This window comes from Hakea prostrata, chromosome 9, assembly GCF_041222555.1.
Source record: "Hakea prostrata isolate BN-2017 chromosome 9, UWA_Hpros_2, whole genome shotgun sequence".
In the NCBI taxonomy this organism is placed as follows: Eukaryota; Viridiplantae; Streptophyta; class Magnoliopsida; order Proteales; family Proteaceae; genus Hakea; species Hakea prostrata.
In genome coordinates, this window is record NC_142608.1 from 44,468,468 (window position 1) to 44,476,811 (window position 8,344).

Here is an 8,344-nt window from a genome sequence, read left to right on the forward strand (position 1 = left end):
CACCTAACCCGAGTTTCTTTATTGTCGCCACCCTGGCGCCACATAAAGTACTCGCACTAGCTCCTATAGGCAACATGAATAGTGGGAACATTCATGTCGATTCTCTTCACTATAGAGAAATTCATCTTGATTTCAAATCAAGGCGACATCATGATTATGAATTGACCTACACAAAGTCATTCACAATCTGTCTCATCCCTGCTCGCCTCCAAGGCGCCAGAGGCGAATGCTCGTGTGAGTGAGCCATTCTCTTGCCTATTGACATATCTTGTTTTATGCTATAAGAACACAATCACAGAGAAAATGAATAAAATAAATGCTAGAATGAACTCATATTACTCAATAATAAGAAAGTCTCAGTATAGAATTAAGTCACAATCTACGCAAGCCCAAGGATTTTACATGAGAAATAAAAACATCCTTGGCTATAGGTTTGGTAAGAGGGTCAGCTACCATCTGACTAGTAGATATGTGCTTAAGTACAACTTTCTTCCTTGATGTAATGTCTCCAACAAAGTGATATCCCAACTGTATATGTTTGGTCTTCCCATAATACTTGGGGTCCTTGACATAGCTAAGAGCTGCCGTACTATCACAGTAGACAAGGGCAACCTCTTTGGATGTCATCACAATCCCAGTATGTCGAAGGAATCTCCTCAACTAAACAACCTCTTGAACCGCAGCTGAGCATGCCACATACTCTGCTTCCATGGTCGAGAGGGATATACAAGCCTGCTTCTTGCTACACCATGAAATGGCCCCGCCATTCAGCAAGAAAGCATATCCAGAGGTTGATTTGCGCTCATCAATGTCTTCAGCCCAGTCGGCATCACTATAGCCAACTAACCGCAAATCCGATCCTTGGTAACACAGCATGTAGTTACTCGTTCCTCTGAGATATCTCAATATCCTCTTGACTGCTTTCCAGTGCTCTATGCCTGGGTTTGATTGGTACCGACTAACCAAACCCACTGCATAACAAATATCCGGCCTAGTACACATCATAGCGTACTTAAGGCTACCCACTGCAGTGGAATATGGAATTCTTTCTATCTTGGTTTTCTCCTCTGGAGTCTTAGGACCCATATCAAGGCTCAAATGCCAACCCTTCTCCACTGGAGTATCAATTGGTTTGCAGTTGTGCATCTGGTATCTTGTAAAGACATTGTCAATATAGGTCTCTTGAGATAAACCCAGTAATCTCTTTTTCCTATTTCTGACAATCTTGACACCAAGCACATAGCTTGCTTCACCCATGTCCTTCATATCAAATACGGAGGACAACCATTTCTTAATGGTTTCCAATAGCTCCTTGCTATTGCTAGCCATAAGTATGTCATCTACGTACAGTGTCAGAATGACATAATTACTATCAGATCTCTTGGTGTAAACACAGTGGTCTTCCTCAAGCATGGAAAAACCATTTTCCATTATAGCTTGGTGGAAGCGCACATTCCATTGTCTAGATGCTTGCTTTAAGCCATATATGGACTTCTTAAGCTTGCACACTTTGCACTTAAGTCCATTAGTTTCAAAGCCTTGAGGTTGATCCATATAGATCTCTTCCTCAAGTTCTCCATTGAGAAAAGTAGTTTTTACATTCATCTGATAAAGCTCCAAGTCCAACTGAGCAACAATGGCTAGTATGAGGTGAATTGAGGCAAACCTAACCATAGGGGAAAAAGTTTCTTCATAATCAACGTCCTCTCGTTGGGTGTAGCCCTTAGCCACTAAACGAGCCTTGTATCTCTCAATAGATCCATCCGCCTTTTTCTTGATCTTGAGAACCCACTTGTTCCCAATTGCCTTTCGGCCCGGCGGCAAGTCAACCAAGTCCCAGACATGATTAACTTTCATCGACTCCAACTCTTCCTCTATTGCTTTCAACCATTCCTTTGAGCTTGACCCCGCAAGAGCTTCTTGCACGCTCTTCGGTTTATGCTCATCGACTGAAGTCATCTCACAATCGATCTCTTCAGGAGTTACCATGTAGGCTTCATCCCTTATGTCGAAACGTCGACGAGGAACTTGCCTGCACCCACTACGACGCAAGTGCATGTCAGATTACTCACCCTCTGAGGTAGCTATCACATCTGCACTCCCACTCCCACTAGGATCTTCTAGCTGAACCCCAGGTTCATTATCCAGAATCTGAATCCCTGGAGTGACAAGACCACTATCTTGTATTTCAAAGAATTCTGATGATTCTTTGTTAACTCCTGAAAGAGATGGAAAATCATTCTCCAAGAATGTTGCATCCCTAGACTCAAGCTCCGTTCTCCTCTCACTCTCATCTAGTCCAATGAAGACATGGCCCTTTGAGGGTTCAGAATATCTCACAAAGATACACTTTCTTCCTCTGGGTCCAAGCTTTCCATATTGGTGAGAAGTAGAGTGAACATATGATGCACATCCCATGCGTGCAAGTAACTCAAATCTGGCTTCCTTCCGATCCACAACTCATACGGTGTGGAAGGAACTGATTTGGTTGGAACTTTGTTGAGGATATAGGCTGCAGTCAGCAAAGCATCTCCCCAATAAGAGATGAGTAGATTTGCCTGCGCCATCATGAATCTCACATGTCTAGCAAGGTTCTATTCCTCCTCTCAGCAACCCCATTTTGCTGCGGAGTCCCTGGAATAGTAAGTTGTCTAGATATCCCCTTTTCATCACATAACCCTTTGAACATATCGGAGAGATACTCTCTACCTCTATTTGTTCTAAGAGTTTTAATCCTTTTATCTAACTGATTCTCAACTAAGCTCATGAATTTCTTAAAACATTCCAGAGCTTTTGACTTATGAGAAATTAGATAAATGTGACCATACCGTGTATAGTCATCTATGAATGTGATGAAATAAGATTGTCCTTTTCTAGTATGCACATTCATGGGTCCACACACATCTGAATGGATAAGTTCTAAAGAAAGACAGGCTCTCAAAGCCTTTTTAAATGGTTTTCTAGTTGCTTTTCTTGTTAGACATGACTCACAGGTTGGCAAATCAGATAGTGAACCTTGGCCTAAAAGACCTTCTCTTGCCAACCTGTTCATCCTATCTAAGCCAATATGTCCTAGTCTAGCATGCCACAAATTAGAATCAATACACACAGTATTTTGGCAAACAAAAGCAGTACTAGAATTAAATGAATAATCAATTGTATCCAATACAATGAAACCATTATTAAGAAAACCATAACCATAAACTGTATCACCCAGATACAAAACCAAAGAATTATTTTCAAATACAACTCTAAAACCATGTCTTAAAAGATAAATAACAGAAACAAGATTTTGCCGAATGTCTGGAGCATACAACACATCATGGAGTAACAGCGTCTGGCCACCTTGCAAAACTAATTTGCATGTGCCTATGCCATTAACCTCCAAACTTGAGCTATTCCCCATCGTTATTCTTCTGCTTCCTCTTGGAATACGACGGTATTCCATGAAGCTCGAGCGTTCCCTTGTTATGTGTTCTGTCGCACATGAATCAATAATCCACAAAGGATTTAGTTCAGCAAGCATAGTAGAACTTGTTACATAACAAGATGAGGTATAACACACAGTACATACCTCTTGCTCAGTGCAATCACGAGCAAAATGACCAGGCTTTCGGCACTTGAAGCAAATCAAAGCTGATTTCTTCTTGCCAGCACTAGTCCCCCTTGAACGCTTGGGGCCACTCTTGTTTTTGTTCCCACCCTACTTACTTTGCTTGGACCGCTGAGGTTGAGCTTTCTCTCTCTTGTGCTTGAAGCCTGCACCCTTACTAGTGCTAGCTTCAGCAGCAAATACATTAGTTTGAGGGGCATCGGCCAACATCCGATCCTCATCAAGCTCAAGGTGCTTGGCAGCTTGATCAAAAGTCTTGACCTCATCAGCATGAGTCATGAAGATCTTCATATGCTCCCAAGTCTTTGGCAATGACTTGATGACTGTGGAGACTTGCTCCTCATCAGTCTTCTGGCGCCCACATGCGCTCAACTCACTAATCATGGTAGACATGATGGTGTATGCTGCCTCATGGTGTGACCCTGGCGCATCTTATAACCGTCAAAGGTGAGATCGAGTTGGCGGCCTCTTGTGGTGGAAGTCCCTCCGTACTGGAACTTCACAGCCTCCCACAAAGACTTTGCAGTCCTATGCTTCTCATAACGAAGCATCAGGTCATCCCTTATGGAGCTCAAGATTGTAATCTTGGCTACCCGGCCTTTCCTCTTCCAAGCATTGTATGTATCAAGGTCCCTGCGATGCTGTGTAGTGGAACCTTCCTTAGGTGGGTTCATGGTCTGGTTTATGGTCTCCAACATATCCTGCTCTTCCAGGAGATATTGCACCTTTAGGTGCCAGAGGTTATAGTTCCTCTCATTCAGCTTATCTCCTTTAGTGAGGTCAGCAACTATGCTCTTTGTAGCAGCCATTTATTTTAGAGATATTACATACAAGAATGAGTTCAATAAATCTAGCATAAAACACAACTCATGCAACAACAAATCACACTAGCATAGTCAACTTATGGGATAAGCACTTAAACCAAAAGAGATGCTAACAAACATTCAATCAAATTCTCATGCAAACCCACATAGACTTATACACTAGTTTCATTCTGTGCAAGAAACATGATTGATAGACCCATAAATAAAAAACAGTTTTATTAAAATAAAACATGCAATCATGTTAATGCTATGAGGTGGTTCACACAGAACACTTCTACCTCATTAGCTCCCACTAGGCCCCATTAGGCCCTCAATGCTCAAACATCACATAGATTGTGAGCCATTGATGTCCAGTAAATAGAAACACATTCAAAACTGGACAAAAAGACAAGGTTTTTACTAATTTTTTCATGAACGAATTTTTTTTCAAAAAATGGTAAAAACACGTTTTTTTTTTCACCCAAAAAAATATCCAAAAACACACAAAAATCCAACAATAAATTTTAAACAAAATTAATTATTATGGATAATCAATTTATGCAAAATTTACAAGGGAAATTCTCAAGGATCCTCCCATTCGGATCCGAACCCAAAACATAAGGGTTTCCAAATACCCTATCTATTCTCCCATGGGTTTCGTTTTAACCCCTGGAATATCAATTCATGCAAAAAATCATAAGGGAAATTTACAAGGATCCTCCCATTCGGATCCAAACAATGAAATTAAACATTGGGGAGGAACAAAGAACCGTGGGAACCTGGCTCTGATGCCAATGTTGGTAATACTCCATATATCTCAATTCTATTTAATTGATGGGGGAAAATTCCTTACCTGGATTCGCTTTCCCTTTTATGAAGTATTCGCAGCGGAAGTAAATCTGGATCCACGTTCTTGTTCCACCTCCAAAGCTCTACTGGGGTGATTCCACAATCACTAGGAAAGGGAATAATTTCCACAACCCAAATGCCGTGTGGGAAGAAAATGGAAGAGTGATCTAAAGAAAAGGAAGGAAACCTCCAGTGGGTTTCTCCTTCCTATGTTTCTAGGAGAGAGGGAGAGAGTGATTGGAGCCGTCGTTTGTGGAAAAACTTACGTAATGCAATCACACTCTATTATGCGGTGGTTACAAAAATATATAACCCTATTTTGTAACCACCCTAATAGTGAGTTTCCAAATTTGCCCTTGGGCATTTAATTTATTTATTATATTAATAAATTCCAACAATACAGTTTTCAAAATCCTTTGAAAAACACAAAACCAAAACGTTTTCAGTTCATTTTGTGTTGTAACTTATTTCAAAGTAAGCTCTGAAGGAAACACATCTTGAAGAAGAAGAAGAAGAAGCAGGTTGATTAAGAAGAAGTCCTAGTCTTCCAACTCGTTTCTTCTTCCATTTGAGCTAAACAACCTAAGTTGGGGTTCCAACGCTTGTGAAGAACAAGTGATTCCAACACTCGTGAAGAACAAGTGAAGGTATCAACCAACTCTTAAAACTCTTGTAAGTTGCAGCTATTATGCTATGTTGTTTTGGGTTTGTTGTTATGTGTTTGGGGCTTTATAGTCATTTCAAATTTGTATGGGATATGGGAGTCTTATGTATTTGTATGTGAGGTTATTTTGGTCCTTTTAGTGGTTTGTGTATATATATATATATATATATATATCTTAAAGGGTCTTAGGGTTTCACTTCTCCCATTCTTTCTCTCGTTCTCTCTTGGTGCATGAGCTTGAGCTGTGGTGCTTTGCTGGAGATGCTTGGTTGTTGCTGCTATGTGAGTTGTTTAAGCATGGTATTGGTGAAGCTATGGAGTTTCTAAGCCGTGGATGAGCTGATGGTTTTTTGGTGGTCTCGGTTTTCCTTGATGAAGTGATTATGGTTATGCGTTAAATCAATTGTGGTTGTTCTAATTTGGTTAATCTTTTTCTTGGTCCATGTTTGTGAGTTCATGTTGGGTAGCAACTAGATCTGTAATCTTTTCTTTGATATTTGATAGTGCAATGCTTGATGAGTTTGCTAAACTCATCCTTGGATGTAGGTCTACATGACCGAACCAAGTAAAAACTCTGTGTGTTATATTCTTTGATTTCTTTCTTTCTTAATTCTGCTACAATAAGGTATGAAATCTCAACATATTGGCATCAGAGCCATGTTCTTTGATATATACTTTGACTGATATAATGTTATATGTTCTTGAGTCCTTCAATCGAGTGTTCCACTGTACTATTCTTGTTGAATCTTGCTTTCTATTTCAAGCATTTCTTAGATTCGGTGGTTGTGAACCCTAAACCCTAATTTGCCCTAAACCCTAACTTAGGGTTTGACCTAATTTCTTTAGGGTTTTCATTCCTAGACCTAATTGAGGTTGTTTGCAATTGAAACCCCCAATTTATTGTATGAAATTGTGATCCAAAACCTCATTCTAGGTCTCTTGATGGTTTGGCTACTAGGGTTTCTTGAATTTCTAATTCTTTAATGTTAGAAATTGATTATCTCTCTTAAATTAATTTGGGGCTTTTGCATATTGTATGCTGTATGCATGAAATTGATGCTTGAAATGTATTTATAATCTGAAATTGAATATGATTTGATTATTGTTTACAAATTACATCTTGTTTGTAATTGAAAATTAGTTCTTTCTCATTGTTTCATATTCTTTACTATTAGAATTGTTTACCTGAAGTGAGTTGTTCATCTGAAACCTAAATTCTGCCTTCTTTACATAATCTTGAAAATTTTATTTCAGAAATACAATTAAATCTGAAATTGTTTCATTTAGTAATTTCATACCGTGCTACTGATTATATTAGTTAGACATACCCTAACTTAGTCTTCTTTCTCCTATCATGGCTCCTACTCGATATGAATTGGAGAAATTTGATGGGAATGGTGGCTTTGTGTTTGGAAGAATAGAATGCATGTCATTTTTGTCCAAAACCACTGTCATAAAGCCTTGAGAGGGGATAAGGAACTCCCTTTATCCCTGATTGAAGATGAGAGGCAGGACATGCAAGACTTGTTGTCACATCCTCCCAGCCGGTACCCTAACTGACATACCCGAGAGTGTGATCCACAACCCGAAGATCAAGTATCGAGGAAATCATCCTCCCACATATACAATAACATAATCATAAACAGGAAATAATCAAGGTTTAATATTATAAACAAGGTTCAAAACAAGAAATGAATAAACAATATAATCAGAGTGCGGAAAATGATACCAGATATCTATAGATATCAAAAGAAGTAGAGAGAGACGGAAACTCACTCCACAAAATACAACGGAACGCAGTATGTAAGTCTAAAAGAAATAACAACTAAATCAAAGGAACTAAGAAAGATAACTAAACATAAGAGTTTTCTATCCTATAGATGACATCTTCAAAATAGTGGACTTCATCAATCCATTTGAGACGTTCCACTTCCACGTTGCCTTTAATCGTGTTACCCAACTTGATCAACTGAGGGATCATCAGAGTAATCTTGATTGTCGCCAACACCTTGCGTGTAGTACGCTTCATCGGCTTGTGCTTCATCGTGCTGTCCGTCATAGTAATCAGTACTTGTAGAATAGTCTAACAAAACATTGTGCAAAAGGAATGAGTTTTGAAGAAACTCAGTAAGGTAGTTAATCCATAACAACATAAATAACATGGAAGCAAACCATAAAAAGATGCAATGCAATATGAAACAAATAATGTATGTATGCATCTAAACTCTATGTATGCTGGTCTCTTTTGGCAGACATGCTTTAAGTCATAGCACTGTACTTCTTTAGGTAGGTCACGCATACGACTCCTGTTGGTAGTGGGTCCGGCATCCCTCGGGACAAACCATGGCAGGGGGTTAAGTCAACACTCTCTCTCACAACCATTTGGTAAGTACCGGCGCATGTCAGGGTAAAAGC